Raw genomic sequence first — 13,075 nt, forward strand, 5'->3', positions numbered from 1 at the left:
CCAGTCGGGCTACCAAGATCTATCTCTGCCCTGCCCGTCGGCCTATCGTGGGAAGGAAAAATATTGTTACAACTTTGTTTTATTGATTTCAACAATGACATACAAAGTTAGCAACAGCTAAGTCAATCTTGATTTCAGAACAGTGGTATGTCCATTATACCCTCCAACCCCCCAACCCGAATTCTCCCCCTACCAGGTCCACACTAGACAAAACACCGCAGAGAACCAGTCTCTGCCCACACACACAAAAAAAAACAAAAACAACATCTCAGGACCCATACACATAACAAGCATAACCCCCCCCCCCCCCCGCAACCAAACAAACAAACAAAATCAAGCAAAGCAAAAAAAGAGAAAACAAAAGCAGAGAAAGTACCAAACAAAACAAAAGGAAAAAGAAATAGATAAGGTATAAGTAAGATTTAAAAAAGACAAAACAAAAAAAAACAAAAAAAAAACCATTATAATGTAGCTTCGCTCAGTTCACTTCAGACTCAGGAAGTAAAGTAATGGTGTCCACCAGCAAGAGAAATGATTTCCAGATTTTGTTAAATTCCCTAATAGAACCTTTTAGAGAGAATCTAAGTTTTTCCAACTTTAAGTTAAAGAGTACATCTCTCACCCAATGATCATGAGTTGGGGGGTGGGGAAGCTTCCACTTCAACAGAATAAGCCTCCAGGCCAGTAAAGTGGTAAAGGCTAGGGCCTGTTTGAGGGGACCAGATAAGTTCAAGTCAGGAGGAATGCCAAAAATTGTGGAGAGTGGGTTAGGAAGGACAGTCTGGCCATATGCTTGGCTAAGTGTGTCGAATATATTCCTCCAAAATGCACTCCATTTCGAACAAGACCAAAACTTGTGGACATGGTTGGCAGGCGATAGTCCGCATCTGCTACAGGCATCACTGATGGTTGGATAGATTTTAGATAATTTTGCGTTTGTATAGTGTACTTTATAGACCACCTTGCACTGAATCAAAGCATGGCGAGCACAAATTGAGGACGAGTGAATCAATTTCAAAGCATTTGGATTATCTCCAATAAAGGTTGGAGAAAAAGGGAGTGGTGAGCTGAGTATTGATGATAATGAGTAACAGCTAGATGCAGTTTCCATTTGTACCCAGACTGTTGCAGGGGGGTCGTTATGAACCCAATGTAAAAGTTTTTGTATGTTAGCTGCCTAATAGTAGTGTCTAAAATTGGGCAGACCAAGACCACCGTCACTTTTAGAGGACTGAAGAATAGACTTGCGAATTCTAGCTTGTTTCCCTCCTCATACAGTGGGGCAAAAAAGTATTTAGTCAGCCACCGATTGTGCAAGTTCCCCCACCTAAAATGATGACAGAGGTCAGTAATTTGCACCAGAGGAACACTTCAACTGTGAGAGACAGAATGTGAAAAAAAAAATCCATGAATCCACATGGTAGGATTTGTAAAGAATTTATTCATAAATCAGGGTGGAAAATAAGTATTTGGTCAATAACAAAAATACAACTCAATACTTTGTAACATAACCTTTGTTGGCAATAACAGAGGTCAAACGTTTACTATAGGTCTTTACCAGGTTTGCACACACAGTAGCTGGTATTTTGGCCCATTCCTCCATGCAGATCTTCTCTAGAGCAGTGATGTTTTGGGGCTGTCGCCAAGCAACACGGACTTTCAACTCCCGCCACAGATTTTCTATGGGGTTGAGGTCTGGAGACTGGCTAGGCCACTCCAGGACTTTCAAATGCTTCTTACGGAGCCACTCCTTTGTTGCCCGGGTGGTGTGTTTTGGATCATTGTCATGTTGGAAGACCCAGCCTCGTTTCATCTTCAAAGTTCTCACTGATGGAAGGAGGTTTTGGCTCAAAATCTCATGATACATGGCCCCATTCATTCTGTCCTTAACACGGATCAGTCGTCCTGTCCCCCTGGCAGAAAAACAGCCCCATAGCATGATGTTTCCACCCCCATGCTTCACAGTAGGTATGGTGTTCTTGGGATGCAACTCAGTATTCTTCTTCCTCCAAACACGACGAGTTGAGTTTATACCAAAAAGTTCTACTTTGGTTTCATCTGACCACATGACATTCTCCCAATCCTCTGCTGTATCATCCATGTGCTCTCTGGCAAACTTCAGACGGGCCTGGACATGCACTGGCTTCAGCAGCGGAACACGTCTGGCACTGCGGGATTTGATTCCCTGCCGTTGTAGTGTGTTACTGATGGTGACCTTTGTTACTTTGGTCCCAGCTCTCTGCAGGTCATTCACCAGGTCCCCCCGTGTGGTTCTGGGATCTTTGCTCACCGTTCTCATGATCATTTTGACCCCACGGGATGAGATCTTGCGTGGAGCCCCAGATCGAGGGAGATTATCAGTGGTCTTGTATGTCTTCCATTTTCTGATGATTGCTCCCACAGTTGATTTTTTCACACCAAGCTGCTTGCCTATTGTAGATTCACTCTTCCCAGTCTGGTGCAGGTCTACAATACTTTTCCTGGTGTCCTTCGAAAGCTCTTTGGTCTTGGCCATGGCGGAGTTTGGAGTCTGACTGTTTGAGGCTGTGGACAGGTGTCTTTTATACAGATGATGAGTTCAAACAGGTGCCATTCATACAGGTAACGAGTGGGGGACAGAAAAGCTTCTTACAGAAGACGTTACAGGTCTGTGAGAGCCAGAGATTTTCCTTGTTTGAGGTGACCAAATACTTATTTTCCACCCTGATTTACGAATAAATTCTTTACAAATCCTACCATGTGAATTCATGGATTTTTTTTTCACATTCTGTCTCTCACAGTTGAAGTGTACCTCTGGTGCAAATTATTAAATTGTGCACAATCGGTGGCTGACTAAATACTTTTTTGCCCCACTGTATGAAATGTGACAGAATCTTTTCTAACTTGTCAAAAAATGCCTTGGTAAGAAGAATCGGAACATGTTGAAAAAGATACAAGAATTTTGGGAGGACACTCATCTTTATCAGGTTAACTCTCCCTGCCACTGACAATGGTAGAGAAGTCCAGTGGTCACAATCTTTCCCAACATTTTCTAGTAGGGATAGAAAATTCTCCCTCATCATTTTATGTATAGAAGAGGAAATAAAAAACCCCAAATATCTAAATCCGGTTTCTGTCCACTTAAAAGGCACTATTGAGTGGGGAAGAGCTCTGGCCAGAGAATTGAGGGGTTGCAACTCGCTTTTTTGATAATTGACCTTATATCCTGACAGTGTACCATATTGGTCCAGTATGTCAAAAAGCACCGGGAATGAGTTTAGAGGGTCAGAAATGTACAGGAGCAAGTCATCTGCATAAAGGGAGAGTTTGTGAGTCACACCACACCTTGTAATGCCTTTAAATCTATCCTCTAAACGCAGCCATATTGCAAGAGGCTCGATAGCAATGGCGAATAGGAGGGGTGAGAGAGGGCACCCTTGCCTAGTGCCCCTCTCAAGTGGAAAAGGCAAAGACAAGTTGTTGTTAGTACGAATACAGGTGGATGGCGAGGAATATAGTAGCTTAACCCAGAGAATAAAGTCAGCCCCTAAGCCAAACCTATCCATCACCTCATAGCTCCACTCGACGCGGTCGAAAGCTTTCTCCGTGTCAAGAGATACCACAACCTCTGGAATCGAGTTGCACGATGTATGGATAATATTCAAGAGGCGTCTTGAATTGTCATATGAGTGCCTGCCGGCCATAAATCCCGTCTGGTCAGAGGCGATAATTTGTTACAGAACACGTTGTAGCCTAAGTGCGAGGATTTTAGATAGTATTGTAAAATCAATATTTAAAAGAGAAATTGGTCTGTAACTGCTGCACAACAGAGGATCCTTGTCCTTTTTCAAGATTAAACAAATAGTAGCTTCGGACAAAGTCTTGGGTAATTGACATTTTGAAAAGGCTTCATTATACATATCTTTCAACAACGGTGCCATAAGATCAGAATTGACTTTATAGTATTCTGCAGAGTAACTGTCAGGGCCCGGCGATTTACCTGTGTTTAAGGATTTAATGGCTTCTTGTACCTCTACTACAGTAATAGGTCCCCCTAATCCCTTCGTCAGATCTCTATCTATTCTTGGAAAATGTATATTTTGGAGAGTTTCTTCTGATAGAGGGGGAGAGCTTGAAGTGTACAGATTGGAATAGAAACTTACAAATACTTCATTAATTCCCTCTGGGTCCAATATTATGTCACCAGCAGCAGACTTGACCTTTGGGATTAGCTTGGAGGTTCCTTCGGCACTGGCTTGATAAGCCAGAAGTTTCCCTGCCTTGTCACCGGATTCAAAAAAGCGTTGCTTAGTCTTAATTAATTATAAATTTAAAATAAATGTTAGAATCCACAAGGGGGTTCTTTATAAGTCTGCACTTTGCTTGATTAAGAAAATATCATATGTTACAGTGACATGTGGGGAAATTAACAGCTGATTTTAATTGCAGACAAAACTTGTATATCAATAACAAAACAAATTGCAGTTTCCGGTGTAGAAAAAGTTTAAAAATATTTATTTGGTAAGCAGAAGTCTTTATCAGACAGCAAATAACTAACTTGACACATTTATACATCAATCTGACAACAATCTGTACAAAAAGCTTCGAGCACATGAAATTTGATTTGTGTAATCTAATCCATTTTGCACTTCCACTACAACACCACAGTTAATTAACAAAATGCTTCTGTGCCTTATTAAGTAACTGAAATTGTCAGCTGTACAGAACATAAAACAATTTGTGCTCATGCAAACATTTATTTGATCAGTGTCTTGGCAAGATGCACTAAGATTCCAATAAACACATGGAAAAACTGCTCACTGATAGACAATATGGTGTCATTTTTACTCTGCTCCTGTGCATCTGCAGAAATTCTATAGTCTCAGATGTATGGAGACCTTACTTTTATCAATTACGATCATGAGTTGTAGCCCAGGAGCCATGAGTCATATGTCTGAGATATACATGTTTAAAAAGGTTAAATATAATAGATGTAAAGCATATACATTTCCCTGACAGGCTGAAGAAAATAAGAGTATACGTGAATGGAAGGGAAACAAATCATCACGAGAAACAAAGTTCATTGTTTGTAGCTCTTGAAAAGAGCACCATTATTTCTTTGTGCACAGTATTATCACGGCTGGTGGGTCAAGACATAGACACCAAAGGATGCCTTGTGCCTAATTTGGCTGCCAGCTGCCTCTGACTATTCATGTATAAAAGTACAAAAAACAACATTCCCGTGGTGTAGGTGCACCCATTTGCTTTATCAGATGTTTTAACACTACCGTTGTGTGGTCTTACATGTGTATGTGCAACTACTTTCATCCTGCTCTAATGTCAACGTGAAAATGCTCTTTAACAACTTGGTGAGCGACAAAACTATCTAATTTTCCCTACAAAATACCTCTGTTGTTGACCTTAATGGTTGTTTTTAGTATTTTGAACATCTAAATCCGCGGTTCTAGTGTTCCATTTCATTTCTGCACTTTATTTTAGCCAATTTCTGGTTAAATCTGGTTTGCATTATTTATTTATTTATTTTTTGGGAGTAGTAATTAAACATTTTTTTGCAGGTTTTATAGGGAAAAACAAAAACCAAACAGCTGAATTTCCACTCACCTGTGCTACTCTGGGATTTGGAAATCAAACCTGATTGCAGCAAAAACACCTGATTCACCTAGTATTTTCCAACACATAGCACAACCTCCAAATCAAATCAAATCAAATCACTTTTATTGTCACATCACATGTGCAGGTACATTGGTACAGCACATGTGAGTGAAATTCTTGTGTGCGAGCTTCACAAGCAACAGAGTTGTGCAAAATACAATAACATAAACAGGCAAAATACAAGAATGGCTACATCTGAAACTAATAAATATATGTACAATATATAATAGTATATGCATTTCTGGATGTGTATACTAAATATTTTTCTACGTGTGTGTGTGTGTGTGTGTGTGTGTGTGTGTGTGTGTGTGTGTGTGTGTGTGTACACATATTTTACAAATTAAATAGAGTAAACAATAAATAAAATATATAAAATAAATAAAATAAAATATACAGAGTGAGACATGTGCAAAACAGTGGCATTACTGTACAGTATGGAGTGCATAATGTTAAAGTTCCAGTAGTGAAGCTGAGGTGTCTATGAAGTGTTCAGCAGTCTGATGGCCTGGTGGAAGAAGCTGTCTCTCAGTCTGCTGGTACGGGACCGGATGCTGCAGAACCTCCTTCCTGATGGAAGTAGTCTGAACAGTTTATGGCTGGGGTGACTGGAGTCCTTGATGATCCTCCCCGCTTTCCTCAGGCACCGCTTCCTGTAGATGTCTTGGAGGGAGGGAAGCTCACCTCCAATTATCCGTTCAGAGCACCGCACTACTCGCTGGAGAGCTTTGCAGTTGTAGGCGGTGCTGTTGCCATACCAGGTGGTGATGCATCCAGTGAGGATGCTCTCAATGGCACAGTGATAGAAGGTCCTGAGGATGCGGGGGCTCATGCCGAATCTTTTCAGTCTCCTGAGAAAGAAGAGGCGCTGCTGCGCCTTCTTCACTGTTTTGTTTGTGTGTACTGACCACGTAAGATCCTCAGCCAGATGTACACCAAGGAACCGGAAGCTGCTCACTCTCTCCACAGCAGCGCCGCTGATGGTGATGGGGGTGTGTACTTCTCTGCACCTCCGGAAGTCCACTATCAACTCCTTTGTCTTTGTGACGTTGAGGGTGAGATGGTTGTCTTGACACCAGTGGGTCAGGGCGCTGACCTCCTCCCTGTAAGCTGTCTCATCACTGTCGGTGATAAGACCCACCACTGTAGTGTCGTCCGCAAACTTCACAATGATGTTGGAGTTGTTAGTGGCTGTGCAGTCGTAGGTGTAGAGTGAGTATAGGAGAGGGCTCAGTACACACCCCTGTGGAGCACCAGTGTTCAGTGTGACGGGGATGAGGTGATGCTGCCCAGTCTGACCACTTGGCGTCTGTCAGACAGGAAGCTAAGGATCCAGCTCCCCCACCCTCATTCAGATCTGGCCTTTGGAACTATTTTGGTCTTCATGTGACGTATGACCCTGAAGGTAAGCGCGTCATGGACAAAAGTAAAACAATATGTCGGATGTGCCACGCAATGCTCAATTACATGGGTGGGAACTACTGCGTTAGCGCAGTTAGCTCGTTAACGCGTTGACGCCGTCCACCCCCACGCACTGGGCGATCCGCGGTAGCTCGTTAACGGAGATTTGCCGTGTTGTGGCGTTAATGTCATTTCAGATTAACCCTGACAGCACTAGTGGGAACAGCGAATATGACTGCACATTTACGTCGACATCATCCTAGTGCAAAGACAAGTGGAAGCAGACAAAAACAACAAGCATGCATGCTACAAACTTTGCCCGAGTCATTTAGACAGCTGTTAGCACATGATTCTCCTTATGGGGACCTGATATGTTTAATATGCTGCTGAGAGTATACCCCAGAAGAAGTGTATAGTATAGCTTTTATTTTGGAAAGAGCCATTTCTCTGTAATAAACTCTCTTTTCCAAAGATGAGTGATTTCTCGATCAGATAGATTTATTATTTTATCCCTTTGTTTAAGCAACATTAAATTTAAAAACTGTACGTTTGAGTTAAAATATATATTTATAATTTTAATAACTGACAAATTAAAAAAGCATGAAAATATTTTTGTATCAAAAAAATATCGAACCGTGACACCAATGTATCAAACCAAACCGTGAATTTTGTGTATCGTTGGACCCCTAGCCACAGCTGCCCTGGGGCAGACTGACAGAAGCAAGGCTGCCATATCGCGCCATCGGCCCCTCTGCAGGACACCGGCCCTTGAGGCCTGGAGTTGGACACCCCTGGTGTAAAGGAACTTGACTAGCCTGCACAGAGTCCTGGTCTCCACCTGATAGAACACCTCTGGGATGGGATTAGAGCACAGACTGTGAGACAGACTGTCTCATCTAACATCAGTACCTGACTTCACAAATGTGCATGCGTAAGAATAGCCAAAAATTCCCTAAAACACACTCATAAGTAGGGATGGGTATCATTTAGGTTTTATCCGATACCAGTACCAAACCGGTACTTTTGGAACGGTGCCGGTGCTTAAACTTCAAATTCAAATTCAAATTCAAATTTTATTTGTCACGTACACAGTCATACACAGTACGATATGTAGTGAAATGCTTGGACAACTGCTCGTGACCTAAAGAGAACAAAAAAGGAAAAGGCTATGAATAAGATAGGAAATAAATATGAAAAATTAAAAAGGGTAAATTTAACTAGGAAGGAATAAAATATAAATTAAGGTTAAAAATGAAATAACTGTACAACACAAATTAGAATGAAGGGTAAATTTAACTGGGAAGAATAAGATAAAGATAAATATATAAATTAAAGTAAAATAACTGTACAACAAAATACACAATACACAATATAGAACTATATAAGAATGTATGAAGAAATCTAAATATAAATAAATATATACACAATAACAGCAGCTGTACAAGTATTAACCGGAAATGAAGAATATAGTGACCAGTGTTGTGCAAAACCAAAGTCCAGAAAGTCCAGTGTGTGTGTAAGAACTGTATGTGTGGGTCAGTACTGTGTGGTGGTGTGATTGAGAGACCGTATCGCCTGCGGGAAGAAGCTCCTCCTCAGTCTCTCTGTGTTGGTCTTCAGGGAGCGGAATCGCTTTCCTGACCTCAACAGAGAGAACAGTCTGTTGTTGGGATGGCTGAGGTCCTTCATGATCTTCCTGGCCTTGGTCCAGCACCGCCTGCTGTAGATTGAGTGCAGGTCAGGGAGCTCGGAGCGGATGGTGCGCTCAGCTGATCGCACAACCCTCTCTAGAGCTCGTCTGTCCTGCATGGTGCTGTTCCCGAACCAGGTTAAGATGTTTCCCGCCAGGATGCTCTCTATGGTGCACGAGTAAAAGTTCCTGAGCACCTTGGAGGGCAGTTGGAAGTCTCTCAAGCGTCTGAGGTGGTAGAGACGCTGTCGGGCCTTTTCACCACGGTGTTGATGTGACAGGACCATGACAGGTCCTGCGTGATGTGAACTCCGAGGTATTTGAAGCTGTCCACTCTCTCCACTGGGCACTCGTTGATGACGGGGGTCTGGTAGTTCCTCTCCTGCTTAGTGCTGAAGTCCACTATCAGCTCCTTTGTCTTACTGACGTTACTGACGTCAAACTGTGCTTGAACCGGTGCTTAAAGAATGAAGAACACAAACTTTGTCCAAAACCCTCTCATGTTCAGCTGTTTTTTTGTAAAAAGATAACAATGTTAGCCTTTTCTGCAGCTATAGGGGATTTATGGTATCACTCTTGGCTGGAAGCAGTGTTTAAACAATGGGGGGAAAAAAAACTATCCAAAAACCTCTCATGTTTAACTGTTTTCCACTGTTTCTTTGGTCATTTTAGCTTTTTTGGCCAGGGTGAAGGGAGTATCTGCCATCAAACAAGAAGACAGCCGCATGTAACTACGAGGTGTTTGCTAGTTCACCTTACGTGCATTAATGTAATAACGTGGTTAGCCTACTCAACGTAAACTCACGCAGAGAAGAACGGCTGCTGCTGCCATCATCACCCGTCATCATTTCTGCTACACTGGCAGGGCTAGGGGCCAGGACTCTCCTCTTCGGGTCTTTGGGGGATGTTGCAAACTCCGGGACCGATAACAGGCAACCCACCCGGAGTAGATGTGCTTGGTGTGAGGTCTCGCAGCAAGCTATCAAATACGGTGCATTTCTCGGCTTTTAAAAAAAAAAAACACTATGCGTCGCCAGGTGTTTCATCAGATTCAAGGTGTTACCTCCTTTGCACAGTATCACCTTAAAGCACTTGTTGCAGGCTGCTGAGTTTGCATCTTTTGCTGTGAAGTACAGCAGACTTTTGACCGGTTCGCCTTGGACGTTTTTAATCTGTATTTCTGCTCTAAAAGAACGTACGTACCTGGGCCTGCCTACTACGCTCGCAAAGGTAAAATGATTGGCTGGAATCCAAAGTGTGTGACATCTCAGGAAAAAAAAGCACCGAAATAAAGCACAGAAATGTGCGCTGCTTTTCGGTCTGGTTACTACCGTTTATGTCAGAACGCACCGGATGCCGGTACCCATCCCTACTCATAAGCCTTGTGAAAATCCTTCTCAGAAGAGTTAAAGCTGATATAGTTCCAAAGGCCAGCACACATCAAAGATTAAACCCTATGGATTAAAAAAGGGATGTTACTCCAGTTCAGTTTTGTGCATCTGTGAAGGCTTTTGGCAATATAGTGCATTTGTCTTGCCAGAATCTGCTTTCTCTTTGGATTGTTTCTAGAATAGGAAATAATGTGAACTTAAACAGCATATTGGATGCTCGTTTAGCATTTGAATTAGCCTGGGAGAGTTGATATGCCCTGTGTAGATAATAGATGAATTTGTCATAAAGTATATAAAACATAAAAAATATCAAATATAAAAAATAAAAGCTTAATTTCAATCACAATGTAAGCACATTTTGGTTGAAATCTATTTAGCCTTTTTGTGGGTGGTTGTTGGGGTTCTTAGCAGTGAATAACTAATCAAGATCCAAAAAGGAAACTGTAATTGAAACCAAGTCTCCAGTAATCATGTATTAAGCAAAGTCATTATTTATTTTGAGCAAAAATACAATGGAAATAATTAAAAGAGAGAATACAAATTCAAAGCAAGATCCAGAAATATGCTTTCAGAATCACAGTTGCCATTATACAATGACACTGATCACAATGTTAGAGAGAAACAGCATAAAAAGATGACTCATCACACATTTAAATTCATGTGGATGTAAATGTGACAGCCCATGCTTATACAAATGTAAATGCAGAATACATAGTAGCATTAGTAATACCATAATTTGTGATACAATGCTGCTAGTAGCAGTGGTCATATTATGTTTTCTTATAAAATTCCCCATGTCACAAAGTGAATAAATTCTTAAAATAAAAAGTTTAAGTGTTATTTGATGCAGGTTCAAAAAAGTCCCTACTTTCCAAAAGCCTGTGCTGTAAGAACATTAAAGTTACTTATTATTACATGAGGCTATGAGATTGCCAGAAAGCAACACTTAGTGTGTGTGACAGAGCCAAATGATTATAATTTTATGAAGCATTTGTATTACATTTGTACATCTCATGCTATTTTACTGCCACAGGATGGTCTTCACATACATGAAATGTATTCAAATTACCAACACTCCAATATATGAAAATAAAATTATAGTTACACATGAACATGTAATTTGCATTAGCTACGACATATTATACTTTATAATATTACTAATATTATAATATTGTTCAGTAAAACAAAGCTGTCACAGACTGTATATTTATATTGAGCACACATTTCTTAAAAAAACAAAATAAAACCCACAATTACTGACAGGTTTTGGATCTGTTGTTTTTGAAAGAAATTTAATGAGGAATCAATTTAATATTTAATCACCACAAATCAGGGATTTTCCTTTATAAAATAACTACATAGATGTACTATACAGAGGCCCATCCAGTGATGTGTTACCTAATTTAAGGCTGATTGATCATTATAAAAAGCCTTTGCCAGTAATGGTAATTGCCGATTAAAGAAGCACCGCTTTTTGTTCCCTAGTGTAGTTGCATGTCTGGAGCTTCAGCTTAGGTTTCGATAACAGTCTCAAAAGGGGTAGAGATGCAAAGAAAAAAGCCACTCCTGATATTGGCCCAAAAGATCAACATGGGCAAAGGGACACAAAACCTGGACAGAGAAACATTGGAAAATGTGCTATGAACAAACAGTCTGTGTTTGAGATGTCTGAACCAAAAGAAAAACAGCTGTGAGATGTAGAATAAATACACAGATGCTGAAAGAGGTGGTTGGTCCCAACTACTATGGTTTAACATCATTCTAAAGTGAAACCAGATAATAACCAAAAGTTCAAAAATTATACACAAATTTTTAAAGAAGTTGGTCAGGTAACTTCAGGTCAGGTCAGGTATTCAGTAACTGAGTGGCCAACACAGGACCTCAACCTTATTACTAAGGTGTTGTGTGAACAGCGTATCAGTATGGTACAAAGTAAGTGCTCAGTAAACTAGGGCTGTGCGATATGACCAAAATCTCATATCCCGATATTAAAACATCTATTGTCCCGATAACGATATAAATCACAAAAATGTAACATTCTCTGTAAAGCTCAAGTTGCGTGAAGTGTTTCCAGCTGGGCGTCGTGTACCTGGAGTCGAGTGTTTTACTGATGCATGAAACTATAAATTTTTAGACATAGGTTGTAACGTCCGCCGTTTTCTTTGTGAGTATTTATTACACGGCGTGCTGCGGGGAAAAGCCTGTTCTAACGTTTGACTCTAAGGTTTATTTTTTAGCACCTGACGGCTCTTTTTTAATTGTCATCTGTAATTAATCTGCTCTTTCACGTGATTCAGTTTATTTTGAAAAGTCTAAACAGGATCTTGAGCTTTATTGTGAAAGGTTTATGTTGAACATAAACACGCGGTGGTTTTAGTTTTGTTGCTAACGACAACGCATAAAAACAAGTGCTTGTCCGTCCGTAGTGTGGTTATATTAAATATAAGAGAAAGAGAGAACTTTAAGAAATTAATATAGCCACTACAGTGACCATCAAAACGATGAAAAAATATTGCCGTAAACAGTTTATTTTGCGACACCATGAAACAAACGGTAGCGTAAAATGAAACGATAGACGTTTTTATATCGTCATCCGATATATATCGTTATATCGAACAGCTCTACAGTAAACCATCCTGATTTCATGAAGGGTATTCTCTCTATCCATCCATCCACTTATCCTTATCTAGCACAATCCTGCTAGCCCTGGTGGATTGTGCAAGCCCTGCAGGATTGCAGGGCTACCACAGAGACAGACAACCATTCACACTAATGGGCAATTTAGAATCACCAGTTAACCTAACCCCACTAACTGTTTGTCTTTGGACTGTGGGAGAAAGCCAGAGTACCCAGAGAGAGCTCATGCAAACACGTCTAGAACATGGGAACTCCACACAGAAAGGCCCCAGCCAGGTGGAGGATTTAGACTTGGGACTTTTTTTGC

The 13,075-nt window shown here is 40.9% G+C and overlaps 1 protein-coding gene across 1 annotated transcript in view; it reads left to right on the forward strand.

Moving 5' to 3' along the window:
- LOC308391642 (putative flavin-containing monoamine oxidase A) overlaps window positions 1-13,075 on the forward strand; it is a gene marked incomplete at both ends in the record, with an annotated part of 52,427 nt that overhangs the window by 20,413 nt on the left and 18,939 nt on the right. The window lies entirely within an intron of this gene.

The sequence above is a fragment of the Rhamphochromis sp. 'chilingali' genome (assembly GCF_963969265.1).
Source record: "Rhamphochromis sp. 'chilingali' genome assembly, chromosome: 2".
NCBI lineage: Eukaryota > Metazoa > Chordata > Actinopteri > Cichliformes > Cichlidae > Rhamphochromis > Rhamphochromis sp. 'chilingali'.